Source organism: Talpa occidentalis, unplaced genomic scaffold, assembly GCF_014898055.3.
Source record: "Talpa occidentalis isolate TD23 unplaced genomic scaffold, MPIMG_talOcc4v2.1 talOcc4.4, whole genome shotgun sequence".
Taxonomy (NCBI): domain Eukaryota; kingdom Metazoa; phylum Chordata; class Mammalia; order Eulipotyphla; family Talpidae; genus Talpa; species Talpa occidentalis.
This window is the reverse complement of record NW_023604295.1, coordinates 99,366,427-99,374,820: the sequence shown is the minus strand read 5'-3', so window position 1 is coordinate 99,374,820 and position 8,394 is coordinate 99,366,427.

The window sequence follows — 8,394 nt, the reverse complement described above, 5'->3', positions numbered from 1 at the left end:
CAGAGAGTTCTGGAGATGGCAGGACTCCTGTTTGGGGTTCATGGTGTCCCTGATAGGTGCTTAAGTCCCCAAAGGGCATACTTTTTTTAAATAACTCCTGTGTACGCAATGACATTGAGTCTCAGTCACCCACAGGAAGAGGATTCAGAAGGCCCAAGTTGTAGCCAATTCTTCCCTTTAGCCCTAAGATCCCCCTTCCTGAGTTGGGAGCTGTGAATCTCCTGAGAGCTCCTGTCCAGGCTGACTCCAGGGAAGCCCAAGCAGCCAGCAGCAACAGCAAGGGAGCAGAGGAGAGGAAATAAGTGAGTGCCATGTCTCTGGGGAGTGCAGATGGGCCCTTTCTGTGGCCTCCAGGCTTCATGCTGGCCACATGGAACCGATTCAGGGGTTCTGTGTGCAGAGGGCTCTGTTATGGGAAGTGAGTCTGCCACGCACAGCACTGAGTGTGGGCTGTGATGGCTGCCTCCCAGACCCTTCTTAGTTGCCCAAGGGTTGTTGTTTCTTTATTTAGTGGATTGGTCATTTCAACTTGAAGAAAGATTCAAGTCTCAAGGTTAGAATATGTAAAAAATGTCTTTCCCTCAGGTAACAGAATAAGATGATGAATAAACTTGTCATTTTATTTGTTACTTATTTGTTCCTTTCATAAATACATAGCAATGTCTTGAAAGAGGCATTGATCTAAGGTGGGCATTGAAAGGGGCATCAGAAGTGGAACATACAGGACTTTCCACTCCAGGGACTTGCCATTTGACTGCAGGGTTGAGACTCCACCACAAAGGCATTCATTCTTTCATGCATTCCACACACTGATGGAGGACTTGCTATAGGTCAAGATATTGTAGGCCCAGCATCCCCCCCAAAAAAATATGATCAGGGATATGAGGATTGTCACACCAAGGTGCCGAGTGAGGAGGACAAAGGACAAGTGCTGCAGAAGAAGAGGTGCAGATGAACCCAGGAGAGGCTCTACCCATGGGGAAAACCACATATAGCCTGGAAAGGTCCCTAGGGATATGGAAAGGGAAGCATCACAGAAGGGAAAACAGTGTGAACAAAACCATTAGGCTGCTATCTTCTGAGTCTTACTTGCATGAAATGAAGGAATGGATTTGGCTGGACAGGAGGGTTTATGTGGCACTGATCATGAAAAACATTGAATGACATGCTAAGGTAGTTAGAAGCTCTGAAAGGTTTTTTGGTATTTGTGTGTGTGTGTGTGTGTGTTTTAAAGATTATAGTACTTCAAGACCAGTAATCCTACAAGAGAATGCAGGAGGACAGTCAAAGGCAGTAGACGCAGAGTAAGAGAAAAGAGCTCAGTATAAAGAGGAGAACATGAGTCAGAGTGGTGGGTGACCAGCTGCCGGTTCAACAGGATATCCCTACACTTGGGACGGGGGAAAGGTGAACCTCTCCTACTTCATTCTGTTCTCCCTCCCTCCTTAGCTCTGGGTCTAACCACCTGACCTTGGGGTTCTCCTTTACCTTCAAAATACCCAGAATCTGTCCAGAGACTGGGACCCAGGGTCCATGCAGAGCTAGAAGCCATGACATAGACAATCACCCTGGGGCTAACTTCATGCTGCACAGACCACTCGCATGCCACGTGAGGGGTTCACACTGCTTGAAAAGGGCAAACAACTGTGTTAAATCCTGCACTAGCACTTGAGAAAGCCGCTGCCTTGTACTATGTTGTATAATCTCTATAATCTCGTGAGTTTGGTGTTGTTCACCTTTGGGACACAAGGAGAATGAGTTTGAGTGACTTGCCCAAGGACACATACAGATGAAGGCAGGGTTCAGACCCTGTCCTGCCTGCACTCAAGGCCAACTTGTAGCCCTAACTGGGAGTGCCGAGCCTCTCAGACACAATGCAGAAATCTCCCTGACTCGACATAGAGGCCTTTCTAGCCTCTCTTCTTGCCTAAACCTGGTGTCTAAGCCTTACACACTTCTCCTTGGGGTGTCTGCACTAACAACAGCTATTGACACACTCTCCCCATAGTTATCTGACAGATGGAGACTCAGCAGGGTCAAGTAACTTGCCCAAGTTCCTGAAGTTAAAAATAGGCCAGACTGAAATTGTTGGCTAAATCTCTTAGAAACTCTGTGTGTGTGTGTGTGTGTGTGTGTGTGTGTGTGTGTGTGTGTGTGTAAAATGTGACTAGACAGTTTAGAGAAATATTTTTCAAAAAGAGTTTTGTAGAAATCCCTTCTTTAAAAAATTCTTTCAGACCCTCAATGTTGATTTAAATTATACTTATTTTAATGTAACTTTAACAGAAGCAAGTATAATAATAGATTTAAATTCCTTATCCATATAATCTTACACGATTACAAAAGCCACCCTTGCAAATATAATATAATTAGCACCAAAAAAACTAATAAACCTAAATTTAAAAATTAATTTGGTGTTACTGATAGTTAATTTGAATTTGGAGTTTAAGTGGATAAAGACAACCTCAAATCCAATTTTGTGTTTCACTTGTGTCAGTGTTTTGACTTCAATATTATTAGTGCAAATTCTCTACAGGTTCATCTTTAAAAATGACATTAATAAGTTTGAGGTACTGGAGTCTCCCACTTAGCCACAACCCCAGCAGGGAATCACTCGATAGTGTCTGTGATACCTGTGACTTGACAGCTAACCCTTTGCAGTGGTCTTGTTCATCTGAGGTAAGGTGTACTGTGGTACTATTTTAATGCATCTCTAAAGCTATCAACCCAATTATTTCTACTGGAGAGAGAAAATTCTTTGCTGTACACTTACTGCATTAATCAGGTATGTGTCAAAGCCAGAGCTGCACAGTGTTATGGTGGTACTCTTCTGGCACTGACATGGGGTACAGGAGCAGTTTGGGACGCCAGTGCTGCAGGGTGGGGACAACCTCCCCATGCTATTTCTGTTTGAATTAGAGTGAACCCTTTGTTCCTGCAGCAACTGAAGACATTATGTGACTGTCCCCTGTGTAAAAAAGATTATAACCGTCAACATAATATAAAAATGGCCAGCAGAGGATCTGGAGCATACTTGCTTTCATTTATTTTTCATTGTTGTTGAAATAAAAGCACAAATTTTTTGAATTTCTATTGAGAAGCTACACACTCCTGAAAATGCAAATGCAGACTCAGGTTTAGAGGGAATAATTCCAGAGAAACCCTAGGCATATGATTAGTGATCATCTTCCTAGACCAAATTATTTCACTAGGCCAATAATTGGCAGCCAACCTGTTCTGGGTTGACTGGGTGTAGACAAGGTCCCCTTTTGGCAGAGACAGAATGGAAAAGCAAAGACCTCTGATGATTTCACACACAGTGAGGTAATAGAAAATAAAAAATAACACAGGAATTGTGGCATTAAAAGGAACATTTATTCATTCAACAAACATTTGCTGAGCAAGTACTAGGTTCCAGGTTATCTGTACTTGGGGACTATGTACATCAAAAGGCTCTTAATAGAAAGAGAGACATACTAGTAAAGAGACCATTCCAGTCCATGGGTCTCAGCTTTGGCGCTATTGGCATTCTGGACCATATAATTCTTAATGGAATGCTGTCCCATGTATTATAGGGTAGTTAGCAGCACCCCTGGCCTTCACCCACCAGCAACACTCTCCTCCTCAGTTGTGACAACAAAAAATGTAGGTGTTACTATGTATCCCTTCGGGGCACAGTGAGCCCCAGTTCAGAATCACTGTGGTGGAGTTTAGTGAGAACCATGTATGGAACAAGAGGTAAAGAAATGATAGCTGAGCTGATTACTAATAACATATGTGAGTTACCCAAGATGATAAAGAGGTAAAGGACTTTTCAGAAAGAGAGAACATCATCTGGAAAAAACACAGGCTTATGAGAGAGTACAGTGAGTTAACAAAATTAATATAATTTAGTTATGCTTGAAAAAAGAAGCTTTATGAAGAAAAATGTAAAAGGATTTATACACAAATATATTATAGGCTCCTCGATAGGAATATTGTAAAGATGTGAATTTTGTCCCTAATTAATGCATAATGATAATTATTAATTTACTATTAATAATAAAATTTATTGAGCCCTTACTATGCACCAGTCATTGGTTTAAGAAATTAACACATACCAATGTATAATTTGTATAATTATATACATATATAAAAATTACCTGTACATACTTTAATTTTCACAATCCTATTGAGTAAGTGGTGTCATTATCACCACTTTATAGATGAGGAATTGGAAGTCCAGAGAGGCTAATAAATGTGACTAATGACACTGTAATAGTGTCAGGGGGAGGATTCAAACCCAGGCAGATTTCCTCCAGAATCTAAGTTCTTTTCCATTACAAGAATTCTAATCAAAATATCAGTAAGAGTTTTCCTTGACAGTGTTAAAAGTAGTGGGCTAAATCTGCCAGATATTCAACCAAATTCTAAAGCTGCAATAATTAAAAGTGCTCTTTGGTCCAAAGATGGACACATAGGTCAATGAAACAAAATTAAAAATTAGAAACACATATATGTGAATTTAACATACACAGAGGAGTTTTTATAAAGCAATAGAAAATGTAAAGTTAGTTAATAAGTACTGCAGAAATTATACATTAGTTTTTTTAAGGGAAAAAAGAATTATAGTATCAACCAATATATATATATATATATATATATACACCAAAGTAGATTTCAGGTTAATTAAATGTAAAAAAGTACATGAAATATTTTAAATTTTCTAAAATAATTTCTATATCCTAAATGGAAAATAAATTCCCAAGCATAGAAATGACAGGGGAAAACACAAAGGAAGAGTAAACTCATTTGATTCCATCTTTCAACAAATATTTTTTAATCTATAAATTTATTTATTTTATTTATTATTTTTTTAATTTTATATATTTTTACATGATTTTCATTTTTGCACAATGTATGCATTTTCATCTTGGTTATAGTCCCCATACAATTCCTACCCCACCTTGTTTTGACCCTCATCCCTCCTCCCTTCCCCCCATAGTGTATCACTGGTTTATAGTTGCTTGTTGATTTTGATTTTTACTTTATTATAATTAATCTTTTTCCTGGTCCCTTATTTAAGTTTTATAAATTTCTGCTATGAGTGAGACCATCTGGTATTTTTTCTTTTTCCTTCTGGCTATTTTTCTGAGCATGATCCCTTTCAGCTCCATCCATGTTGCTGCAAATTGCATGAGTTTATCTTTTTTGATTGCTGAGTAATATTCCATGGTGTATATGTACCACATCTTCTTGATCCAGTCATCTATTTTTGGGCATTTGGGTTTTTTCCATAACTTACCTATTATAAATAGTGCTGCTATAAACATAGAGGTGCAGGTGCCCTTTTGAATTAATGTTTCTGTATCCTTTGGGTAAATACCTAGGATTGAAATTGCTGGATCATATGGAAACTCCATCTTTAGCAGGTTGAGGAATCTCCACGCAGATTTCCATAGTGGTTGGACCAGTTTGCACTCCCACCAGCAGTGCAGGAGAGTTCCTTTTTCTCCACATCCTCATCAACATTTGTTGTAGCTAGTTTTTTTAATATGTGCCATTCTCACTGGTGTAAGATGATATCTCATTATAGTTTTGGTTTGCATTTCCCTGATTACAAGTGATGTTGAACATTTTTTTATATGCCTGTTGGCCATTTGCATTTCCTCTTTGGAGAAAGTTTTTTCAATAAAGGGTGCTGGGAAAACTGGGTCTCTACATGCAAAAGATTGAAGCTTGACTACTACCTCACACCATGCACAAAAACCAACTCAAAATGGATTAAAGAACTAGACATAAGATCTGAAAGCATAAAATATATAGAAGGAAATATAGGTGAACACTACATGACATACACCTCAGTAACATCTTTAAAGACACATCACCCAAAACAGTGGTAGTGAAGGCAAAGATAAACAGCTGGGACTACATCAAATTAAAGAGCTTCTGTACAGCAAAAGAGACAGTAACCAAAACAAAGAGACACCCCACTGAGTGGGAGAAAATTTTTGCACACAACACTAATGATAAAGGGCTGATCACAAAAATCTACAAAGAGCTGATGAGACACAAGAAAAACAAAGTAAATAATGCAGTCAAAAAATGGGCAGAAGAGCTAAAAAAAACACAAATATTTTTTAAGCCCGTATTATGTACCAGGTACTGGGAGCACATAAATGGAATACATTGTATTTTTTCTAAAACTATGAAAAAATTTCAAATAATCAATGAGAAAAGATCTTTTCCATAATCATAGTAATATATAGACTCATAACAAATAAATAATTCATATAAATTTATAGGAAAAGTATGAAGATTCCATTAAATAAATGACAAAAAATATAAATTAACAATTCAAGCAAAGAAAAAATAAATGCTTCATAAATGTTTATTTAAAAAAAGTTTCCAACTCATTAAAAAAATCAAAGCATTGTAAATTAGAACACGTGATCATGTATAATTTACCAAATTCACAATGTAGGTAAGAGTGTAGGTAAGAGACAAGACATTCAAATACTGCTGCTGAGTATAAAATTCGTAGAAAAAAAATCTCAATGTACATTAAAAAATTATTTAAAGCATCACATCTTTAGACATATTAAGGAACCTATCCTTAAAAGATAATCAGAAATGCTGACAGGGAGTTACATGTAAAAATGTCCATGATAACATTGTTTTTCAAAAAGAATCAGGAAAGGGGCATAATCTAGCTTAAGAATAGGTGATGTTTAATTAAAAAAACACAACAAAACAAAACAAAAATAAACGGACAACTGTAAATCAGAGACATTCTGCAGGGGAGGAGGAGGAGAGCGATCAAAATAAGGGTGGGAAGAACACAAGGGCCTATGGTGATGGTGCACTGGTGAATTGTGGTGGAAATACTATGGGGACTACAACTGAGGAGAAAGCAAGCATTGTAAAAAAAAAAAGAAAGAAAGAAAGAAAGAAAAGATAAGAAAAAAGAAGAACAATGATGTAAAATATTTATAAATAAATAAGTTTTTAAAAAAGAATAAACGCTGTTTAGATGAATAACAGCACTTCTATGAAATAGAATGCTAATATTAGCTCATGTTAAAATGTTTGCCTGTTTCACATTAAATAGTTGATATTAAACATATTAAATGATGTTTACCATGACCTTTAATATCATGTGTTTGCAATTGAGTGAAAAGAGCAAAACACCAAATTGTGTAATCTCTAATACAAAAAAATAAAATGATTAAAAAGGAAGTATGTCAAATATTTTATCTAGGATTTAAAATAATGAGTTACTTGTTAAAATTTTCTTTCTATCCTAATTGTCTTTTATGAGTACCAAAATGTAGGATCAGAAATTAGGGAGATATATAATATGGCAATATTTTTAAAGAAAAATTATTAGGTATATCAATTATTTGTCTTACTAGCATAACAGTTTTACTCCTTCCTAATTGCTAGATATAATACTTTAAGTTACTATTTGGCCACCTATTTTGCCTAATTACCATAGATTCATTATATTAATATTCCCAACAAGTGACAAAGAAAAGGTGGGGGAAAAGCTTTCTCCAATGTCAGTAAAATAACATAAGCTCCAGGAAATTTATAACCCAAAATGACATTGCCAGACTGTATTTAAACCTGAGTATAGGGATTATTTTCCCTAAGAAGTCAGCAAAGTATTTTGTTCCTTTTAAAAGTGATTAAACAAAATTATATCAACCCTATTACTGTTAAGCATTACCTTGTAGACATTCATTTAATATGTTTTAGCAAAACTTCTGCCCTGGGAATATTTTCCTCTGTGACCCACAATTCATTCTTTGTCAATAACAGTACAGCAGTGGTCCACTCATTTCAGAGCAGAGAAAACTCACCAGGAAGTAAAAAAAAAAAAAAAAAAAAAAAAAAAACTCATCTTCCAGATGTTTTAAAACTTGTCAATACTAATTTCACATCACAAAGTGTATAGACTTGTGATTTCTTCTACTATTCACTATCCTGTCTAGGTAGAAGTTGATTCATTTCCTTTTTCACTGACATAACATTGTGCTATAACCTTATATAAGTTTCCTTATGTTTATCCTTTAAGCTCAACTTTTCCTGGTGAAAGACAGATACCGAATGGTCTCACTTATTTGTGGAATATGAATAACCAAAAAAAAAAACTTACAAAGCACAGTAATAATAATTCTTATACTCTGTGAAAAATATACTGCTTACCAGAGGGACTGGAGGGGCAGGGGAAAGCAGGAATGGCTCAGGGAAGGGAGGAGATAGGACACTGGCACAGGAGGCTTGGTGGAGGGTGAGTGAAGCATGTGCACATGTGGACATGTGAAAATTTTTCCCCAGAGTTATATAGATCTGTAAATGATAGACAAAGTAATAAAATTCGAGGGGGAAAAAAATCAAAATTTCTTTCTT